Source organism: Pongo pygmaeus, chromosome 3 (assembly GCF_028885625.2).
Source record: "Pongo pygmaeus isolate AG05252 chromosome 3, NHGRI_mPonPyg2-v2.0_pri, whole genome shotgun sequence".
Taxonomy (NCBI): Eukaryota; Metazoa; Chordata; class Mammalia; order Primates; family Hominidae; genus Pongo; species Pongo pygmaeus.
In genome coordinates this window covers 194450001-194474637 of record NC_072376.2, presented here as the reverse complement: position 1 = coordinate 194474637, position 24637 = coordinate 194450001, and the positions used below count along the sequence as shown (strand labels likewise).

General features: G+C 35.4%; 1 long non-coding RNA gene across 1 annotated transcript in view; it reads left to right on the top strand.

The window, feature by feature from the left end:
* The window catches only part of LOC129035595 (uncharacterized), a 95061-nt gene extending 71126 nt beyond the window's left edge, over positions 1–23935 (top strand). The window contains exon 3 of the long non-coding RNA XR_008502240.1: positions 23547–23935. This is a non-coding gene — a long non-coding RNA (uncharacterized LOC129035595). The remainder of the gene's footprint in view (positions 1–23546) is intronic.
* The last annotated feature ends 702 nt before the right edge of the window (positions 23936–24637 follow it).

The following is a 24637-nucleotide window of genomic DNA, read 5'->3' as shown; positions in this document are numbered from 1 at the left end:
TATTTATTTATTTATTTATTTATTTATTTATTTATTTTTGAGACAGAGTCTTGCTCTGTCACCCAGGCCGTAGTGCAGTGGTGCGATCTCGGCTCACTGCAACCTCCACCTCCTGAGTTCAAACAATTCTCCTGCCTCAGCCTTCTTAGTAGCTGGGACCACAGGTGTGTGCTATCATGCCCGGCTAATTTCTGTATTTTTAGTAGAGATGGGTTTTCACCATGTTGGCCAGGCTGGTCATGAACTGACCTCAGGTGATCCGTCCACCTCAACCTCCCAAAGTGCTGGGATTACAGGTGTGAGCCACTGCAACCAGCCAATCCCTAATAATTTGTGCTATATATCTCTTTTCACTATTATTATGAATCCAGCACCATTTTTCTTTTTTTAGATCATCATTTGCTTTTAACATTTAATGTTCAAAGCAGAAATATAAGGCAGATCTCTGTAAATTGAATGAAGTCTAAAAGCTGCTTGTTCAATCCTTAACATTTCTTACCATGCTTGTAGCTTCATAAACAGACAATAGATTTTATCCCTAGGGATTGTCGTCCAAAAATTACTGCATTCTAAGTAATTTAAAAAAAAAAAAAAAAAACCAAACCATGGTAAAAGTTTTTGCCAATATCCTAGACAAATAACATTTCAGAGGAAGTGATAAGTATTTATCCACAAAATCAAAGTGTGACTTTTTGGGAATTTTGCTGGTAAAGTTCAACATATGTTTTGAGCTAAAGTTATGAAGAAATCCTGTTATTCTTGATCAAGGTTATTACTAGACAAGACTTTTAAAATAAAACATTTATTTTTTTCTTCTATAAAATTATAGTAATAATATGGAGGTAGTTTAGTGAATGTGATGAAACAGTTTTTGATCCATTTACATTTTGTCTGCTGGAGTCTAGAGTCCTGCACTTTCAAGATGCCTGGCTAGGGTCTGAGTGCACTGGGCGGTCAGGAATTGCACAGCAAACTCGCTCAGAATGTCGTTGCAATCTCAGACACCATCCACACAGGGGAACATTACACATGTATCTGGTTCTTTAACTTTACAGACTGAAATCCTTAAAATGAGAATGGTAATTGTTTCTTAAGATCATCTTTTAGATCACCTTATAGAAGGAAGAGATAATGGCAATGTGCTTAAGAGAATGACCAAGGAATGTACCCTCAATGAGGAGAAGACATCAGTATGTGGAAAGAGTAACTTTTAACACATCTTAAAACTGAATGTAATGGTATCAATATGAAGAACAGGGAACACTTAAAATAATGTAAATATGGCGGGGCGGGGTGGCTCACGCCTGTAATCCCAGCACTTTGGGAGGCTGAGGTGGGCAGATCACGAGGTCAGGAGATCGAGACCATCCTGGCTAACACAGTGAAACCGCGTCTCTACTAAAAATACAAAAAATTAGCCGGGCATGGTGGCGGGCGCCTGTAGTCCCAGCTACTCGGGAGGCTGAGGCAGGAGAATGCCGTGAACCCGGGAGGCGGAGCTTGCAGTGAGCCGAAATCGCGCCACGGAACTCCAGCCTGGGCGACAGAGCGAAACTCCGTCTCAAAAAAAAAAAAAAAAAAAAAAAATGTAAATACAACTGCTTTTCTATAAACTATGAGGGAATGCATAAAGTTGATTATGGGAAACCTACATTGCATGTGAGTACACAAGAGTATTGAGATCTGGAATAAGTTAAAAACCAAAAAACAAGTTAAACCAAAGGTAAATTTTTTATTGCTTCTTGAGCTATTTAAAAAAATAACCTGGTAACGATATTTCAAACTTATACATTTTATTATTTATTTATTTTTGAGATGGAGTCTAACCGTGTCACCCAGGCTGGAGTGCAGTGGTGTGATCTAGGCTCACTGCATCCTCCACCTCCTGAGTTCAAGTGATTCTCCTGCTGCAGCTGGGATTACAGGCATCTACCACCACGACTGCCTAATTTTTGTATTTTTCGTAGAGACAGGGTTTCACCATGTTGGTCAGGCTGGTCTCGAACTCCTGACCTCAAGTGATCTGTCCACCTCAGCCTTCCAAAGTGTTGGGATTACAGGTGTGAGCCACCGTGCCTGGCCTCAACCTTATCAGTTTTAAAATTCAGAATTCAGCTATTTATATGACCAGCTAAATCTGTAATAAAAACCAATTATTGTAAAAGGCAACAACAAAGGAATTTATTTGGTTTCTAATATAGTGTGTAATTCTAAAATCTCGTTGGGTGAGTGGTGCTGCTGTGCCTTAACATTAGCAATAAATAGAGACAATTTCATTTTGGGATATTTTTAACTATGCTGTCATGATATTGATATTATTCTTTAAATATGTACTTCTTAGGACAGGGAGGTTATCTTTGCAGCTTTCTCTAAATTTTTCTTTACTCTTGGAAAATAAGCATTATTTATACATAAAATGTTAAACAACATTCACCAATAAAAGAATGTTTTATAATTATCATTCACTAATCCATTACTTCTTCAGGATCATATATTATATCTGTGCAAGATTTTTGAGGGTCTCTTAGTACTATGGCGCATACTTATTCTTCTAACAGGCTGCTTAATGATTTGCAGTCTTATCACAGAACGCCACAGTTTGCAGAAGTTTGTAATAACAGAGCAGATGGCCCTAATTATGTAAGTAACATGCAGCAAGCATTCAAAAGGAATCGAGAATACTTCCTATACAGCATATATACGTGTGTGTGTGCGTGAATGTGTGTGTGCATGCAGAAAATAGTGTAGAAAAATATATGTACATATATAAATGTACCTATGTCATATATATGTAAATAAGTGCAATAAATACACATACACACTTACATACACATATTTGCTCTAGACTGTTTTCTGTGTAACAAATCCTTCAGGTTTGAAATATATTAAATAGAGCAGTATGCTCTGTAATGTAGGAATAGATTGCAAAAATAATTTTTTAAACTTAGTATTCACCTGTTTGGATGGTGCTCTGATATCTTGGAGTACCACATCAAAAGAGAAAGGAAGTTTTATTTGCATTCTTTCTATAGCTAATCATTTACCATTTTAGGAGAAGACAATGTCATAAATTTAATACACATTTCCATTTCCCAGTTAGTTATTTAATATACACTTCCATTTCCCAATTTTGTAGAATGAAAACACTTGAACCGTTTGAAATTAACTTTTACTCCAAGATCCTTTTCTTGCAAAAGCTATTGTTAATACTGTTTGTAATGAATGTATTACATTTTATACTATCTCTGGATTTTAAACTGTAATCACTCAAAAATTTACTCCCACATACTCATTCTAGCAGTCCCAAAATATTTTAAAGAATGATATTTTTTAATTAAAGCAAATGAAGAGACACAAAATCACAGAGTGGCCATCCTACTGCAATCAGGCACTTAACAGTTTGACTTCAGTTTCTCCTACTTAAACCCTGTTCCTGCAAGTAGTATCCCCAAATGCCCAGTACAAGGAGGAGATTATTTAAATTTGTAACAGATGAATCAAGCATTGAAGAAGCTGTATAAAATAATATTCAAATTGTAATTTATATGTATTTAAAACAGCTTAAGGTGTATTAAGGTGTATGGTATAAACTACAATAAATGTTAATAAATTATTAATGGTGCATTCTGACAAGAATTAAAGATGGGCTTGATTCAAATAGAATTCCTGCAGGGGAAAATATGCACATTTTATTTTATGATTTAAATTCTGTAGAGAACACAGTTTGATATGCAACACTTCAGAGAATTACAAGCTCTAGAAACAATCAACTTTCATCCTAAATGATAAAAATTAATACAGATGTTATTTTAAATTAAATTTGAAGCATTTTTACAGGCAGAAAAAATAATTATGGAAATTATGAACCTTAAAATACTTGTAATCCACAGAAGATGATGTTTTAAATTGCAATCAACCTGTCATAGTAATTTCCCTCTTTAAAAATATATGTTAAGAAAGCAATTTTGGTTCAGAAAGTCAGTTTTCAGCTCTTTGTAATTTTTTTCCAAATTAAAGCTTGTAAGATTGATGATTTACAGGTCAAAATGTGAAGGTTCATAAAATACTCAAACGCTTTGGGGAAGAATTAAAGCAATACAACTGAATAAAAAGTTAAGGAAAAAAATAGTTAACACCGCAGAAAGCAAATAGTTGGCTAGACAAGAAAATTAAAAACATACACTCCTATCAATGGTGAACTATGACATTCTTACTCATAGAGAACATCAAAATGCTGTGTTATCATAGACTTCATGTGGAAATGCACTTATTTACCCAGTGGATTGTATAAAAATTTGCATACAAAAAATGTTGTCTTATAAATACCTCTAAAACTTTTACAGCAGTTACCAGGCAAATGTACCTTAAAATACTGTTACATTTGCCTCTGGCTCTATTAAAACTGAGGCTAAAACAAAGCCATTCACAACAGACAGTGCGTTTTAGTCATGAGGGAGAGCTGTGCACCTTTAGCGAGATGAGGGTTCAACAAGCTCACGCCATAGAACCCTGCGGTCTGCATTCGCCAGAACAAGACAATAAAAAATTCTCATATTCATTTCCAGTTCTCAGCAGCTGAAGCTCAACATGGAGTCTGAAACTTAGCATGGGGAAAATTAAATACTGATATCTGGCCAGATTTTCATTGACTGTTTTTGAAATAGTGGGTAAAATGTGCGTGAACCATAGGTATTTAGATAGAGACAGCATGCAGGCTTCATAGTAAAGGATGTTATTACTTTTATACCAAACTGGATTGGTTTATACTTTAAATTTATTGGAAGTTATCTTCAGGTACTAAGATATACAACACATGGGGTGTTTAATATCTAAGCCAAGCACGCCAGGGCTTTGGAACAAATGCTCTGAAATGCAATGTAAGTTCGAGATGTTTTAGCAGGTGGGCCATTGTGCCTCATTTAACTTCCCTTAAATCCTTGAAATAGGCAAACAATAAAACAGTGATTGCCTTAATTACTTTATTGTGTATGGTAAATTAAAATGAAATAGATAAATTTGGGTGCTCAACAAAAAAATCTCTGGCTGCTTAGTTGTTGGCCATTTCTGGATGTTTGCTAGAGCAAAAAATAAAAAATTCATTTCACTAAGTAGCTAATTTCATTTGACTGACATACATCTATATTTATATATGCCCATTCAAATGTGCTTTTTTGAAAAGTTCTTTTAGGGAACTATTCTTCTCTCAGTGTTTTACATTTTCTGTCTCCATAGAATGATCAAAATAATCTGGAAATGCAAAACAATATTACATAGTAATATTTCATTTCCATACCATTCTTAATGTTTGTGGAGAGGGCCTGTATGTAGTAATACTATTGATGTACAGATACTCTGTAAACAAGGTTTTGTGTGATTGCCAGTGACTCGGTTTATAGTCATATTATAATAAGATAGAAGCTGGAATACAAAAGTAAGTTGCTCCTTTAGATCTATAGGCCTCGGCCTTGGTGTAGCTGTGGCTTATGAAAGGTCCATGAATGGAGAAAAGCATTGTGAGCTGGTGTACATTGTGTATACATCGCTGCATCATTTACAATTGGCCCCTCGCTAGATATTTTGACTGGCCAATATGTTCCTTAATCTATATTTAAAGTTTAAAAAAACCTATTTAGGCTTTTTGTTTTATACCAGTATTGCTCTTATATAAGGCTACATAAGGTAAAAACTGTTTTAGAAATAGAATCTTTCAGCACAGAACGCAATAAAACTTAAGACAATGTTCCATAATAATAAAATTATATTCTATTTTCAGCTACTTTTGTTCAACTAGAGAGCTCATATGTTACTTTTTATTTGAAGATAAAAAACATTCTAGCCTAGGAGCAGTGGCTCACACTTGTTATCTCAACATTTTGGGAGGCTGAAGTGGGAGAATTGCTTAAGGCCAGGAGTTCGAGATCAGCCTGGGCAACATAATGACTCTCTCTCTCTCTCTCTCTCTCTATATATATATATAGATATGTATATACATATCTATATCTATACATATCTATATCTATATATAGAGTCACTAATATATTTCAATTGTATATATATACAATTGAATATATATAATATTCATATATATGAATATTATATATACACAATATATACATATGTGTGTATATATATATATGAATATATATATATATATACACACACACACCTATCTATCTATAGATAGGTAGAAAGAGAGAGAGAGAGAGAAACCAAAGATCTCTCTCTCTCTGTATTTAGAAAACCCCAAAGGCAGCTGTCACAAGCAAACAAATATCTATGTCCTGAAACAGGTCGCTGTTAGGGAAAGCCCTGTGCTACCTGGAATGAGGTCTGATGGACCACCCAGTTTCAAGGCTGGGTGAGTCATTCTTTCAAAAACAAACCCTTAAAAATAAAATACATTTATATAAGGGCCCTGAGCCACCTAACTGTAGGAATTTAAAATGCAATCACTGTTAGGGAAAGCCCTGTGCTAGAAGAAGTCAATGTTTATTTACTTTTATTATGACCCATTATCTTTACCAAATAACTTTTATTATAAAGAGCCCATGTAAAGCATAGATTTGTTGGAAAGTAAATTACAAAAAGTACCAGCAGAATAAAATGTCAGATAGAAAATTACCAAACTCCATCATTTTCAGTTATTATATAGGTTATATATTATATAAAATGTTATATATATAAATATATATTATGTAAAATGTCAGAAAATTACCAAACTCCATCTTTTTCAGTTATTATATAGGTTATATATTATATATGTATTATATAGGCTATATATTATATTCAGTTATTATATGTTATATAGTTAGATATATAGGAATATATTCATTTATTTTTCATCATCTCTCTAGTGACTTATCCTTCTATGATTCCACTGTCACAATGAGTACAGGTCTGTATTTCCTGGCTCCTTACTATCAGTCTTTTCAACAAGTCATTATCAAATGAATGAATGAACCGATGTATACCAAAATACTAGAATATATATATGTTCTCTCTCTCTGTATTTAGGATCTCTCTCTATATATGTAAATATATATACACACACACATATATCTATATCTATCTATTCTGTGTATATATCCACCATGCCCAGCCAATTATGGTGGGGATATATATAGACATATAAATGTATATATATTTTTTATATATTTTATACATTTATATTTATATATTTTCTCTATATATAGAGACAGAGGGGAAGAGACTATATATATATATATATATATATATATATACACATACTAGTATAATGCATTTTATAATATTGTGCTTAAAAATAATTGTATATATTTATAGGTATCTGAAAGTTACCTTAAATAGCTAGTTGAAAAGAATAACAATAGATGAATATTGCTTTTCTTGATGCTAAAAGAGTTTTTATTATTTATACATGTTGTAGTAATTTGTGAAACAGACATATAGGCATGCAATGTTGATTTTTTTGTCTTTAAATTATGTCATCCTGAATTATTTGAATAACCATAAAAGAGTAAATAAAATGCAGTGTAACTTACTGATGGAGCTCTCCCACTTAATAAACCTCATTAACCCACTGGAGATAAAATAAAAAATATATAATTCTGCTAAAATAGGAAAAGTCACAACAGAAACTGAGAAATGTCTGAATCAAACTAAGTTTCTTCTTTCCAACTGGAGAGACATATTCTGTGTTCACCTGGACAATGTGTAGAACCAGAGATCAATTAGGTCTATATCATAACTGAAAATGATGGAGTTTGGTAATTTTCTACCTAACATTTTATTCTGCTGGTACTTTTTGTAATTTACTTTCCAATATATCTATGTTTTACATGGGCTCTTTATAATAAAAGCCATTTGGTAATGATAACGAGTCATAATCAAAGTAAATAGACATTTACGTCTTCTAGCAATTTAAATAATACTGAATATCTTCATCTATTTATCATCATCTTTCCTGTGACTTACCCTTCTAACCATGATTCTAGTGTCCATCACAATGAGTAAAGGTCTGTATTTCTTGAGTTTCTTACTGTCAGCCTTTTCAACAAGTTGTTATCAAATGAATGAATGAACCAATGTATACAAGATAGACTGTTTTTTTATATATACATATATATGTATATATAAACACAAATATTTGTTTAAAATTATTGTTAATCTTCAGTAATTCCAAGACTGGACATTTTAACTTCTTTTTCACAATAATCATCAAGATTAAAATAATTTTGAACTTAGAGGCCAATGCAGACCGATCACTTGAGGTCAAGAGTTTGAGACCAGCCTGGCAAACATGGTGAAACCCCATCTCTACTAAAACATACAAAATTAGCTAGGCATGGTGGCGTGCGCCTGTAATCCTAGCTACTTGGGAGGCTGTGGCATGAGAATCACTTGAATCCAGAAGTGGAGGTTGCAGTGAGCCGAGATCACACCACTGCACTCCAGCCTGGGCGACAGAGCAAGACTCCATCTCAAAAAAAAAAAAAAAAAACAGATACAGTGGAAAGAGTGGAAAGGAAAGTACTTTGAACTGTGAGTAGAGGATCCTGCATTTTAGTTTATACTTTCTCTGGCCCTGTAATCTTGGACAGATCACTAAACTTGTCTAAACTTTAGTATCTTTACCCATTTTTAGAAAAGAAAAAAACAAAAAATACAGCAAATAATTATTAATGTACTTCTGGTTCTTAAACTCTATTAAGTAAAATTTTACCTAATATGAATTATTCAGAAGCCGTTTTCAGAAATAAAGCTAGTAGTTAATTCATTGCTTTATTCGTTCAGCAAGAATTTAAGAAGGCCTACCCTACCCTGGGCCCTGGTTTTATCTCTCTTCTAAATCAAAAGTAGGGAAAAGGGCTAGACACTGACTCCTTTGCACCCGTTGTGTTCATGTTACTCCAAATCCTAAGGAACATGTCATTCCACTAGATATTGCTACTGCTGTCACCTTACTTGCGGGAAGCCAGGTGAGAGCCGCATGTACTGCACCACACGTTCTGGTTTCAGGGATGAAGTATGGTCTGTGCAGATCTGTGAAACAAGTGGTTTAACTGTGACACAGGTAAGTCAGGGTTTGCAGTCGCCGACCCTATCAATAAGTCAGTCAAATTAAAACTGATGTTGAATTCCTTGTTTCATTTTATACAGCCAATCTGATTTTAATAATTGGCTGGAACTCCAAAAATATTATAACACTATCAGAAAATGGTAAACGTTTAGAAACCTTTTAGGTTGAGATGAAATGCTGTTTTACTAAAATAAAAAAAAATTGATGGTAATAATGCTGAAACAGTAAACAGTCAGCCTTAACGTCTCCAATCTCTTTGGTATGGGATGACAGACTTGTTCTCTTTGGTCAGGTTAAACCCTCGGATGGCCTGCAGATGAGCGATTGTATAATTCTAATACTTCAGATTTCATTAAAATGAGTATACCAGGAATAGCCAATAAATTGGGTGGGGAGGAATTAGGAACGTTGACAAGTCTGGTTTTAAGATGGAGAATAAACTTATCTCACACAGATTCGCTGTACATTTATTCTTGAGCATATTTGCAATATAAAATGAACTTTTAAACCCTTAAAAGAAACGATTACAACATCATGAAGTTACATAGCTCAGTAAGGTCACCTCACTTCACCGCGTGGCTAGAAGATGTCATGTATCATTGCCCTTAATCACAAACCAGACTCCACTGGATTCTGTGGTTTGCTCATAGGTCAGGCCTGTCATACACCTGATGTGGGATTCTTCTCCAGCACAGACGCATTCTATTTTATATTAATGAAATAACCCTACCTAATAATAATAATGTAATACACAGATGCTCTAAGGAATTAAATGAACTGCTTATTGGTATACTCAGAACTCAAAGCATTTCAATGTACAGCTTTTCATTTGCCCTGTAACTATTTGTTATTTCCAAACACCTCATTCTCTGCAGTAGCACTTTAAAACACATTTATAATGAAATCCTGAGAAGGTAATTCATCAAATTGCAGTGTGAATTGGAAGAGGTTTTATAGCAGTTTTATTGGAAAGAAGAAGTTCAAAAAACCAAAATGAGTAGTACGTTCCAAAAAAAATCAACTTTCCTGCAAAAGAAATCTCAAAGCTCTTTAAAAACAATTGACTAAGCAAACGAGAAGGACATTGTCTGATGAGCTGTAGCTCACTCCAGGCCCCGGATGGTCAAAATGGCCCCACTGTGAGAATTGCAGCCTGCTGGTGTGGGCATCAGGGTGTAAATAAGATCCAAGGATTTCTGAAAGGGTTTGGTCTCTTTCTCATGTTTCATTATTTATTTAACAAATGTTCAAATGTAGACTACACATCCCTTGGCCACAATTTTCCATAGATTAGCTTTTAATTTTCAGCCAGTGGTCTTACCTACTGCTGGTCTTAATATTGAAAGTAAACAGTGATTCTGATTGGAATGAAATGTTATGGCAGTAGTTCATACTGGGATCACTTTCTGCAGATGTTTTCATTTTATTTTCTGTTTACTCAACCTTGCAGAGAAGCCAATATTAGTAACATACGTGATATAATTCAAGATCTTTTTTGACTGCAGAAACCATTTGAAAGGGTATCAAATTACATTGAAGGTTACATTTATATAGCAAAATTGCATGGCCAATTTATGCAAAATGAAGGGAAATGGTTAGCTTATATGTTTTGTGAGGTATTTGTGTAACCACTCTCCATGTTTTATGAAAACAACACTATGACTGTATTTATATATATGGTTACAAGGGAATTTAATGTTAATGACTAAATCTGTACTTATTTTAAATTCTAGGAGAACTCAAATTCTGCCATTTGCAGAATAATCTCATTTAAGGTATGTGTTACTGGCAGATTTATAAACACTTATATTTTTCTGACATGTTATTTTTCCACACTGTAATATTTCCACAAATTTCAAAATACAATGTCTATAGAAAATATTTGACTCTCTACCAAAAAAGTCCAAAGTCCAAAATACAGTATTCCACAGCATACAACACCAATGTGCAATAATATAGAAGGAAAAAAATCAACGCTTTAGTAAGCATACAGAGTTTGATTTCATTCCTATATTTTGCTCCCATTATGGAGGTGCTCTTATGATGTTATGGAAAAGAAATTATTTAATTTCTAGTTTCATGCCACTAACAATATTTAAAATCATATTTTGTTATTTGTGTGAAATTTTTATCTAAACCAATAAGCTCTCCAATAAAGAGAAACTATACATGTATAGGGGTGTGTGTGTGTGTGTGTGTGTGTGTGTGTGTGTGAGAGAGAGAGAGAAACAAAGCAAGAATAAAATATTTTCTTCTGTGACTAGCTATGAGTATTAACATTCACCTAAATATTTTTTTCTAAAGATCCACAACCAAGAACATAATGGCATACAATTCATACTGACTTCTTGAAGACGCTCATTATTAAACCTACTATATAAGCTGATTTACAAAGTTGTATTTTCACAAACATGGTAAAAACAATGTAAAAGCAAGACTATTTTCACATTCTCTGTTAGAAACACAAGTAGTAAGCTTTTTTTCTTAAGTGTCTTTTTAATGAATGATTTTCTTTCTTTTTTTTTCTTTTTTAGCAGACAGCACTTATATGAATTTTATTCTGGAGTTCAGATAATTTTCTCTTTCTTAATAGGTAATTAGTCAAAAGCCATTTGAAACACTAGCAAACAAATAATGTTCCTTCTAAATCTCTCTTTTGAGATTATTAACTGTTTACTTATGAGTATAGATTACCTTTGTAATATTTCAGGACTCATTTAGCCCACTTTCTATTTAAAAACATCCATCATTGTTTTCAAAGTACTATGATAGCATCGTGATTCAATTTACAATTTTAAATAGTGTTATTTTCACATTTTTTCACCAAAGGCACTCAAAGACATAAAGAGAGCTAAACAATTCATCAATTGCCTATGTCCATAATGATACAGTGATTATTCCAACTCTCTCATTTTTTCCTAGTTGATATCATTGTACATTAGTTCAGCTGTGTACAGAAAAAATGCACATCATATCTTTCTCCATTAGCAAACACTGCACAAAAAGGGTTACAGTTTATCTTTGTGAAGATTTCTCTTAGGAGCTTTTAAAAAAGTGTGAGCCTAGGCAGAAATGCATATAGCTATGATGTCTGCGTTCATATTTGTAGCAAGATTCTTTTTAATGTACCTATTAGTGGGAGCTAAACAGTTTGAATGTTGAAAGGAAGGGGCATGCAATTGATGTATAGTTCAACAGTCAATGGAATGCAGAGCTCATTAAATAGAATACATTTTATATCACATCTTGAGTTGCAGATAGTTCTGAAACCTTGGTGCTTACATATTTCCAACTTAACTATGCTAGTTAAAAATAATGAATTAAGTCTAAATGCACAAAATCTTTACTCTCCTTCACGTAACTCACCACTCATTAAAATGTGGGCAACTGAAACTTTGAATTCGGCCTCAACATAATGTGATGATTTTATTTAAGGGAGAAATTTGACTGATTTACAATAGTTACGAATTATAGTTGTTTTTAATGAGTGCAAATTATCTTCTAAAAGATGCGACATTACTGCAGATTCTGTAGTGCCAACATTTCTACCCAAACACAGAGGAAAGGGATTGTTCAAAGTTGGCCCCAGGGGGAGTAAATTGGGTTATTGCCTAGGGCACATATTTTGGAGTAGGCATGGAATTCGAGCACTTACTATAGGTATTGCTGTCTGTTTCATCTAATCACCTGCGGCTGTCTTTGCAGAGCTTCCAGGAGGCTGCAAGACTTCATGCTTAGAAGCTGCATCAAGACATCCTGACATGAGCTGGATATAGGGCGCCTCAGGGCAGCCTTGAAGCAGAGTGAAGGTTATTGTGGCTAAATGAATAAAACTAGACAGAAAAACTGTCGGCAGCTTATATAAGGAGCAAGGTGATTCTTGGTGGTTTCAGGCATAAAATTTTTAGGGGAAGTGGTTGCACAGATGTAGGATTGGATGTCTACCAAATCTAAGCTGACTTTTTCTCCCACAATTGCTGTATTTATTTTTGCACTTAACAGTGTGGCAATGTTCATCTATAAATTAATCTATTACTTATTACATATTCATGGATATTACATATCTACTGAAACAGGAAATTTCCCCTGGCTCCTTCGTGGGCGGGAACTGGAATGTGAGTGCTGGAGCTAGCCAGCTGCTTTGGCACTAGCAGGGGCAAACTCCATTCACTTGAGCCCTCTGTGCTCAACCCCTGGCAGGAGGGAGTATGCAGGTGAGCAGGTGCAGGAGCCACTTTTGGGTGCTGGCAGAAACGAACTCCATAGTGGCCTTGTGGCAGCATCCAGGGGGTGCCCACAACCCCTGAAGCCCCAGAATGCACATGTTATAGTACTCTTTTAGCTCTGCCATGTCCATGGAGAGCTAAAGTGTTAACAGCTCAGTGGGCCCTCTGCCTTTTTGTGTGAGGTGGCTACTTTCTGCCAGCAAGGGCAGAGGGTCAGTGTGACAGCCTTTTGCATCCACACCCGTGGTTCGGTGTCCAGGAAAAATCAGGTTGCACAAATGAATTGAAGGGTGGTGAATGCAGAGGATTTTATTGCTGATGGAAGTGGCTCTCAGCAGGAAGGGGAGCTGGAAAGGATATGGAGTTGGAAGGTGATCTTCCCCTGAAGTTTAGCGGTTTCCAGCCAGACTCTTATCCAAAGTCATGCTGTCAAACTGTCTCTCTGAAGGCAAGCTACTTCTCTCCAACAGCCAACCATAGTCTCTGACATCCATCTGCTTCTCCTCTTCTCCTCTCTCTGACAGCAGAGCATGGGGTTTTTATGGGCACAGGATGGGGGATGGGCTGGACCATGGATGGTTTTGGAAAAGGCAACATTCAAGTGGGAAAACAGGAAAGTATGTTCTCACTTTGGGCTGCAGTTCCAGGCTTGAGGGTAGGGCCCAGAATTTCCCTGCCTCCTGTCCCTATCACTATTATATCTTACATATTCATGGATCCTAGGATCATGTATCCATGTAATCCAGTACAGAACCAATCTAATCCAGAACATTCACTGAAATTATTACCCTGTTACTGATTTCAGTCTTAAAACAGGGGGCAGGTAATACATGTCATTTTTAAGTGGTTATTTTAATGAAAACATGCACTGAATTGGGAATTACTATGTGAAATTTCTGCCACTTTTAGAATTCAAACATATACAATAAATAAAACACAACAACTTAATGTAATAAAATCACTATGAGATAAGTTATCATAGGGAAATAACTAATACTCAAAATGCAAAGAAAATTTTTGATTTTTTTCCAATGGTTTTGCATCTGACCTTTAGTCCTTTAGTACCAGTTTAATAGGTTCAAAGTAACACACACACACACACACACACACACACACAAGATATGGTGACTTATTTCTTATCCCATCGCTCAGGGACCAGCTTTTGTAAACTTGGAGAAGGAAACTCTCTGTGGGTTTATGCAGAGTTAAAAGGCTTGTAAAGCTGTTTTAAAAGGAACTTTGAAACTAACCATTCACAAACCCAAGAAATGCAAGAATTTCCTCTGTAAAATAGGTGTAGAAGTGTATTGGAGATGACAGTTGTACAGGCTTCCAGCTTGAGGAAAGCAGTTCTCCCCTGGAGCTAAGCATATATTTTTGTTGCTTTTGGAAAAAAAAAAAAAGAGATGGAGATAAAAGAGGTGCTATTGTACCTGATCTACACTGACTGAGCTGTTTTAGGGCTCAACAGAAAGTTAAACTTACTATGGTGTGTTTCCCCTGCCGACCCTTTTATTTCTGTTTCTTAGGTAAATTAGAAATACAGAGTCATCTTTTCTTTCTGTTCCCTCTACCACTGGATTACTCTTTCTAATAATTACTATGGTTTAACAGAAGGAATTAATTAGACCAGACAAAACTATCAATTTCAGAGGTTATCATTTTTTTTTGACATGAGGAAAGAGGTTGGTAAGGCATTGAAAATACAAACGTTTAGCATCATAGTTTCTTGTAATAAAGACTCACATATCTAATATTACTCAAAAATATTCCAGGAAAAAATATATTACTATTCACTCTTTCAATCAAGCAGAAAGATCCGAATTTTGACAAATGCCAATGGCCTTAAGTGTTAGACTATGACTTTTTGTTGAAAATTACTTATTTGAAAAATTATAGATCCTAACAATCATACAGAAAAATAGTAAAAACTAATGTTAGCCACAGGCTAGGCACTTTATTAGGTATTTTCCACATATGACTTTATTAAATTCTCATAACAACCCTTTGAGATAGGCAATATTTATTACAGTATCTGCTTTTTAAAGATGAAAAATCTTGATCTCAATGAAGTGGAATATTTGCAAGTGGCTTTGAAGAAATGCACATTGTGCAAAGTTTTTGTGAAATTTCAAATGGCAGAACACTATCACCAGATTATACATTAGGTTAAAATAAAACAACAGCAACAACAAAAAGACTCACTGGAATTTAAATATTCTTAAACACGGGAGGGAGACAAAAGGCAGGTGTCAGTTTTGGAAAATGTAAGCAGAAATTAGGTAAGGAATGTAATAAGCATTACAATTAGCAACACCGGATTCAACATGCAAGTGCCATCAAAAAACAACAAATAATTTCTTAGTTAAATATAAATTATATTTATTAGAATATTAAAAAAGATGTCAAAATTCAGCAAGTATTTTGTAATAGCTTTATAAATGTAGATAGGTAACAAACACGTTTACAAATACAACAAAGCTCAGGTTGTTAATGTTAACCAATTACAGGGCCAAGCACTGCACATACCAACACCACTTTATACGTTAGCAAAACATCCCAGGGAGAAATACTAGATGCAATCAACAACTAATAATGAGCAAGGGAGAAAGAGAAGTAAGTGGAGGAGGAGGAGAAGAGAGAGAAAACATGGCAGTTATGCTCTGCGTATGCACACACATGTGCCTGTGTGACCAGGGTGCTTTTAGAGATAAAGAAAAACTAAACCTCCAAAAAGGGCGGGACAACTCTACCAGAATTCATGGGTAATAATAAAAGCTAATCTGTAGAAAGACAGCTGCATAATATGAACTAAAGGACTAAAGTATTCTTTAGTGGCTGTATAAAAGTATTTGTGAGGGCCGGGCATGGTGGCTCACGCCTGTAATCCCAGCACTTTGGGAGGCCGAGGTTGGCAGATCATGAGGTCAGGAGATCAAGACCATCCTGGCTAACACGGTGAAACCCCATCACTACTAAAAATACAAAAAATTAGCAGGGTGTGGTAGCACACACCTGTAGTCCCACCTACTAGGGAGATTGAGGCAGGAGAAAAGCTTGAGGGGGAGGTTGCAGTCAGCCGAGACTGCGCCACTGCACTCCAGCCTGGGTGACAGAGTGAGACTCCGTCTCAAAAAAAAAAAAGTATTTGTGAGACATTAGACATAGATAACAAATGAGAATATAACTTTTGTTTTATTAGAGCAATGAGGAAGTATACAAGAAATGTTTTAAGTGTATACATTCACCACCCAGTTTTACCTCTTCTGCTTCATTTTAATAAAACAGCAGCCACACTAACAACTGTGAAACTGATTTTTTATATTATGAAAATTATAAATATATTTATATGATCACTACTAAATTAGAATGATCCACAAAATTTCAGTGACAAATATAAGTAAATATAAAAAGAAAGGTGTTAGAAGCTCAGTTCACGTCTTATGTGCAAAATACATTAACTATGATTCATTGTATTGATTCCTGTCTTAATATACACAACAGTGATCTCAACATTCATACTGCTAAAGTAATTACTACCAATCAGGAGTCTGGCAAAAATAAGATGATTATATATGGATACATCTGGGCATCCCTTTTTGTGATTACCAAAAGAGCTCATAACTTAATGGTATTCATCAGCCTGCGTTAAGTTCACAGGAGCTGTGTTCATTGTCTAACATCCAAGAGGAGCCAGCTAAGTACTTTTACTTTGGTGTTACTCATGAAAAAGAGATAATTAATGAACTGATTTGCCCGGCATGTTAAAAACAATGACCACAAAAAACTCCTCAGATCTCTGCTTCTTACCACTTGATTATGTTTTCTCATGAAAGTGATAATAAATAAGATTGGCTTCATGCGAATTCAAAATTCACTAATTGTTTCCTACAACCATTAAAGTATAACAAAATGTTTGGTGCAGATAGACATATTACATTACAACTTTAAAATAGAATATTATTTACATCATCATTTGTCACAAAGTGAAAAGATGCATATTGTCAATCAATTTTCAAGAATCCATTTTTCTTTTATAAAGCTGCTGTGAACCATGAACTTAATCTTTAAAGATGTTTCAGTGGTAATCTGCTACAGTCTCAATGTTTGCCCCCTCCCTGGAACCCCCCAGATTTCATGTGTTGAAATCCTAACTCTCAAGGTGATTGTGTTAAGAGGTGGGGCATTTGGGAGGGTGATTAGGTCTTTAGAGGCCCTCATAAATGAGATTACTGCTTTCATAAGAGAGCCCCAAGAAGCTCTATCACCCCTTCTACTGAGGACGCAGCTAAAAGGCACTGTCTGTGAACTGGGAAGTGGGTCCTCTGCTAGATACTGAACTTGGATTTTCCAGGTCCAGAACTGTGAGAAATAAATTTATGCTTATTTATAAGCCACACACAGTTTACGGTATTTTGTTATAGCAGTCACAAATGGACTAAGAAATACACCATCATACCTCCTTTTCATTTTAAAAATTTTATTATTATTTATTATAGAGACTGGGTCTAGCTGTGTTTCCCAAGCTGGAGTGCAGTGGCATGATCATAGCTCCCTACAATCTCCTGGGCTCAAGTGATCCTCCCACCTCAGCCTTCCAAGTGGCTAGGACTAAAGGTGGGCCTCGCCACCATGCCTATATAATTCACCATCATCCTTCTTCATGTTTTATATATCACACAAAATCAAATCAGGTAAATTAAAGGAAAGTCTAATGGGAGATGGTTCTTTAACATCTCAAAAGGCAGTGCTTATATAGCAAAAGATATGGTCATTAGACCAATTGAACTTGGGTTCAAAATTTGGCTCCACACTTTGGAGATCTTGAGCAAGTGAATGTAAGTTTATTCTGTTTTTCTTAAAATTTAAGAAATACTATGTTATTTCTTAATTATAAAATAAAAAGAAATAATATGTACATCTCATTCATTTAGCATTCAATGAATACTAACATCTAGCATGTGCCAACACACAATTTTTGACACAGTTTTGAACATGGCAAAACCCAGTCTCATGGAACTTATGATGTGGGGGAGAGGGACTGCATGTATATGTGTGTGTGTGTATGTATATATATGTGTATATATATGTATATATGTATATACACACACACATATATATACTGCATGTGTATATATACACACATAATTTGTGTATTTATAAAGTTAGAGATGAATGTAATGAAGAAGTCAGTGATGAGAGTGATGGTATTCATGGGTGTTGCAAACTATGTTTAAATTCTCTACAAATATTAAATTTTTTGTGTTTTCTTTTATCCTTTCCTTTTCATTTCTCTCTTCCAAGGCTTGTAATTGAGATTAAATACACACACATGCACACTCACAAGCTGGATGCTGACTGTGACTATTTCATTGGGTTTCACTGTATTTTAAGAGTATTTTCCTTAGGCTAATTTTGTTCCTCTGTAAATATGTTGCCATTCTATTTGTTGTTGCTCAAGCATATTGAGTTTAAAAGCATACTCTGGTTTTATATCCTCCTTTCCATGTTTACTGATATTTCTCCCTCAATATTTTAGTGTGTGTTTGTGAAGGTGTGTAGTTTGTGATTTTTATAAATTAGTTGAATTTTGCATGAGAGAATTAACTTTTACTTCTTAAACAATATTTCCTGTTCTATTAATGCCATTTTCTTTCTCTTAAGCAACGATGCTTATCTTTCACCGTGGTCCTCTTAATTTTTTTCCAAATTTTATCTTTGCTCTTTTAAAATTGTTATTGATGACATCAACCACAATTCTTAATCACCTGAGTTTGCCAATGTTAGAAGCCAACGTTGAGTTGATATAATTATAAGAAAAATCCAAACAACATATCACTCATTTTAAACTTCACTATTGTGAAGATTAAATTTTATATATATATATATGAAATTAGAACACAGCGGGGCACATAATAGGTGCTCAATAAATCTTAATTGCCATCTTTTCTCTGCTATCTGAGCTCTTGCAATAGCTTTCCAACTTGGTTTTCCATCTCCTAACTATCACAGGTCACCTTTCTAAAATATGAATGTAGTCTTATCACTTTCTTTAATGTTTCTTTATCATTTTATCATAGAACACAAAGCCCTTAGCTGGAGAGTCACTTCCAGGTGAAACTATTGCCACCCTCACTGCCCATTTCCAGTGGTGATAGTGCTGTATTACAAATTATCTATTCATTTTATCTCCCTCACTACATTGTGAGCTACTCATAACAGGGAACAAAATTCATTCACTTAGTAGGTATTCAGTAAACATTTGGTAAAAGAGGGGCCAGTTGATTGATTGGAATGAGTCAACTATGTGCCAACTTCTGGTTGCAGGGCAGACATGAACTTAAAAAAAAAAAAGTTTTGAACAACCTGTTTGGTCGAAAGTCTCTTTTGCCCAAAATTACTTGTTTAAACAGCATATTTTCCTGAAATACTTTGGTAGTTTAAGGTGTGTTTGCTCTAACATACTATCTTTCATAGCTTCGTGCAGGAATGTTTTTTTTTTTTTGACAGAGTCTGGCTCTGTCGTCCAGGCTGCAGTGCAGCAGCGCTATCTCGACTCACTGCAAGCTCCGCCTCCCGCATTCACGCAGTTCTCCTGCCTCAGCCTCCCAGCCTCCCGAGTAGCTGGGACTACAGAAGCCCAACACCACGCCCAGCTAATTTTTGTATTTTAGTACAGACGGTGTTTCACCGTGTTATCCAGAATGGTCTCGATCTCCTGACCTCGTGATCCGCCCGCCTCGGCCTCCCAAAGTGCTGGGATGGGATTACAGGCGTGAGCCACCGCGCCCGGTCGAATTTTTTTTTTTTTTAGATGAAGTCTTGCTCTGTTGCCCAGGCTGGAGTGGAGTGTCTCAATCATGACTCAATGAAGCCTCCACCTCCTGGGTTCAAATGAGTCTACTACTGCCTTAGCCTCCCAAGTAGCTGGGATTACAGTTGCACACCACCATGCCTGGTTAATTTTTATATTTTTAGTAGAGACAGGGTTTCACCATGTTAGCCGGGCTGGTCTCAAACTCCTGACCTCAAATGATCTGCCCGTCTCGGACTCCCAAAGTGCTGGGATTATACGTGTGAGCCACCACGCTCGGCAGCAGAAGTCATTTTTAACAAGCATTATCATCCTGCTTCCCTCACCTCTCCCTATTCTCCTAATGGATACACGGCCTTCAAAAGCACATACAAAATTTTTCCCAAGTGCTGCTTTGCCACATTCTCATTTAATTTGCACTTCTTCCTCTATGAAGAGCAAAATCCTCACACCGGCATTTAAGTACTTTCCCAGCATGGTGCTCTGTTCTCTTGAGATTATGATCTGCTATGACCCTCAAAACTCCAGGGTTTTGTCACTAGCGACTGTCCGCCCTAAGTACACCTTGCTTATGCTTTCCTCCAATGTCTGATGTGTGCTCTTCCTCATGCATTGGTATGGCAGATGTAAGGCTGGGCCACCCATATCTTCCTTCAAGTAAGGACTTGCTGCCTATCCATGGGCAATGTGATCAGCGACAGTCTCCAGGTCTCAAAAACTTCAGGGACAGCCTCAGCTGCAGAAGGCCACCGAGGCCAAGGCCAAGTCCTTTACACTCCTGGTGATCAACCCAGGAAGAGTCTAAAGATCCATTTTGGCCTGATGCAAGATGCTGTGATGGGACATGCAGGTTCCTGACATCTTGCTGGGTTGGCTGAGGCTTTGTCAAGCTCCTACCACGGTTTGACTCCTCCCATTGCCCAATCCTGCTTAAGTGTACATTCCAGATAAACATCCTGAGCCCCAAACTCCATCCAAGCCTCTGCTTCCAGAGAACCCAACTGACAAGAAATGGTCTTCTGTATCTTCTCTTCTGCCTTATCATCCATCAGTTCACAGCCAAATCATCTTCCAGGTCTCTCTTGACCGATATGGCCCAAGTTGAACCTATTCTAATCTACCCTTTACAAGCGCTTCCTACCTTCCAATTCATTTTGAAAAACAGTTTCTTTTATTCTTAGTAACCTCTCTCTCTCTCTCTCTCTGTGTGTGTGTGTGTGTGTGTGTGTGTCTTTCACTTATCAACTGAAGCTGTTCTATTAACTTCTTAGAGTTGGGGTCAACTCATTCTTTTCCTTTCTATCCATAGCATGAAATATACTTCTAAGGAAGAAGTACCTAACATTTGCTGAATGGAAAGTAACATATTTTAGAGAACATGTACATTGATGATTTCTAATTGGTTCCCCCCACTTTTGTATCAGTCATATCTAAGATAATTTGGTTAATCTTAATTTGAAAAAGAAAATAGAGCAACTTTCTGTATATATTTTTTACTATACACAATTTGAGTGTTGCATTTTTCTGGAATTTTGATAAGGGAAAACATTTAGAGTTTAGAACTATTTTACTTTCTTGTTTCAGTATTTGCATATAAACTGAAGCATGATTTTTAAAATCTCAGAACCAGGGGTAAAATGAAATGCCTATTAATGTGAAATCAGCCCTAAATAATGTACTAAAATGAAGTCTAAAGAAAACATCAGCAAACACATCAATATCTCCAAATTATATTTAACAGAATCGATTCTGTTTGGTTGTGATGTGGCAAGTCAAATTCAGGGCTATAATCAAAGTATGTGTTAAGTTACTAGATAAAGATATTTCAGGTGGCTGTTATTACGAATAAGAAAGGTACACTTAACTCCCAAGTAATACATCTCACCCTCAAAGAGATGAGATGGCTCACTAACTGCTTCTAACAGAAACAAGCAACTTTTTTCTTTGCCGTTTCTATGAAAACGTAGAAGATTAAGGGAAATCTTTATTTAGATGTTTGATTCTCACTCAATTCCTTTAAAGCTTTCAGTTAAATCTAGAAATTGTGATGTAAGTTGGTACATATTGAAACCTTAAAAAAAGTTTGCAAGAATCCTGGCTTCTACATATATACATGAAATTAAATTAAAAACCTCTCGAAAATAATATAAATGTGTGTACTCAGAAATGAAAATCTACTTCAACTCCCTACATGTCCTTCTGTTGATTAGAACACTACTGTGCTCCAGCTGTGGGAAGTTTCTTTTATTCTTTTTAGAGTTGAAACGCATGCATACACACATGCTTTTTGTCCTTGAAACTCTGTCTCTGATTGCATGTTGTTGAGGAAATAGGAAGTTTTTGGCATTTTAAAAACTGTTGCCTTTTTTCTTCCTTGCTATTTAGAATAGTGTGATATTTGCATTAAATCTTCCTCCTTTTAAGATTAGTAAATTAATATATAATTTTAATCCTTTGGATACCACTTTCTTTCATGGAAAAATAGGTTTTTGTCTGAGATATATAGTTTGCAGATAACCTGTGTGTTCATTTCTTTCTATAAAATACTCTTACTTCAAGGTAAAGTAAGCTTAAAAATGTGCTTAATGGAATAACTGATTAGCTGTTGGTCGTTTTATGGCAGAACTGCATTTGTATTGGTAATCACTTATTCACACACAAAATTAAAGCTTAGACTAGAATCTGAAAGCTGTGATGAAAAGCCCACCTCAGACAATCTTTTGAGCATATAGAAGAAAAATTTATTTGTTCTCCATTGACACTTTGTCTTTGGAAAAGGAGTAAGGGTCCAGAAATAAGCTAAAAGAATAAATATATTGGACATAGTATTCTATGTAAGAGACTCTCAAAAGATAGATATTTTTGTTATCTTCACAAACAGTATACCATGTTTTCTAAAATACTTTACCTGAATGTTGTAGTCCAGAGGAAGGGGAATTTCCCCTGAGATAAGAGCAAACACACTCTTTGAAAGTAATCCCAGGTAGGAGGATTAGAAAGATAACTTGAAGCTTCATTTCTTTTATCTTATCACATCTTTGCTCCCTCACAGGAGTATAAGTGATAAGCTCTGTTTAAAATAACACCATATTGGATCTGCACAAACTAAAGCAAAATTTCTGCCCAACTTGTTTTGGGCAATAGGGAAAGAGAGACTGTCCCTCACTCACTCTTGGAAAGTTTCTATTATATAGAAGACTGACACGCCCTGTTTTTTTTTTTAGACTATGTGCTTGAACCCGGAAAGAGTGGGGCACAGCCTATTTGAAGTGGATGATTTGAATGCTTTAGCAGAGCAAAGGTGTGTTTTACTGTAAATCATACCAGGAAAGATAAAATAATTCCACAATAGCAAGGATTTTTCAGAATGTTAAGACTTAGCATTAAGGTAGGAGAGGGTGGTTAAAAGATACATCTCATCCTTCATGCTCAATATTCTCTTCTTTAGCAAAAGCAGCAATTGGGTGTCACAGAATGAGTTCTGAGGTTTACATCAGAAGATGGCCCTGAACCGGAGCCAAAGCTGGCCAGGGAGCTTGGGGAGATTCTGAGCCTCACTTTTATTTGTGAAGTGAGATGCTGACTCTATTGTTGGTTTTGTTTGGGGGTTTGATGCTCATATAAAGCAATACACACGAGGGAATTTACTGACATTGTTTAAAAAACAAAGTTAATGTATGATGAAGCAGCGGAGTGATTCACGAATGGCATTATAAATATTTTAAAAACACAAAAGGAATTAAAAGAGTATATTTGGATGTTAATGAAAATAAAATTTCATTGAGAATAAGAATCTTGGTAAACATCAGTTGATATTAAAAGTTTATTGCTTTTAAAGGAGTCTGAAATGTTCTTTTGTCAAGGTTAATGCATTAAAATGGGGCACAGCATAACGTTAATCTAGACAACACAAATTTTAATATGTGTGATTATTTTATAAGCTCTAGGTTGAAATTTTTTTTATCTACATGGGAAAACTGAATAGATTATAAAAAATTGTTTAAAAGAAAGAGAAATTTCAGATGTCAAATATGTGGGAAACTTAATGTCATTTTATTAACTAGAGATAGAAAATGAGGTACATTAGTCTTAGACACTATTTAGAGCAGTTAATTGCTAAGTCACCAAAACAATCTATTCTACAATGACCTTACTTTTAAAGTAGTTCCATGGCATGAACTCAAGGACATTACTGCAGCAAGATTCTTAACAAATCAGTCATATTCATTGCATTTAATAATCTATTAGGGGCCTTCACTAGAGCGAACAACCAGCATTTCTTTTAAACTCTTCCATAATTCAGATTTTATCAATGTGGACTAACCCTGTGGTCAATTAAATCTGAAGTAGTGCAGTTTTTATGTTTTCTGAATATATTGGGCCCGAAAGCAAATATTATTTTATGATATGTTAATAACACAAGGAATTTTACTAGTAATATTTAGTGGAGCATAAAGGTACCTAAGGCTCTGTCTATTTGTACAGTAGCAGAACGGATCTAAGAATGATTCCAACCATAACTCTTAGTCAAACACATTA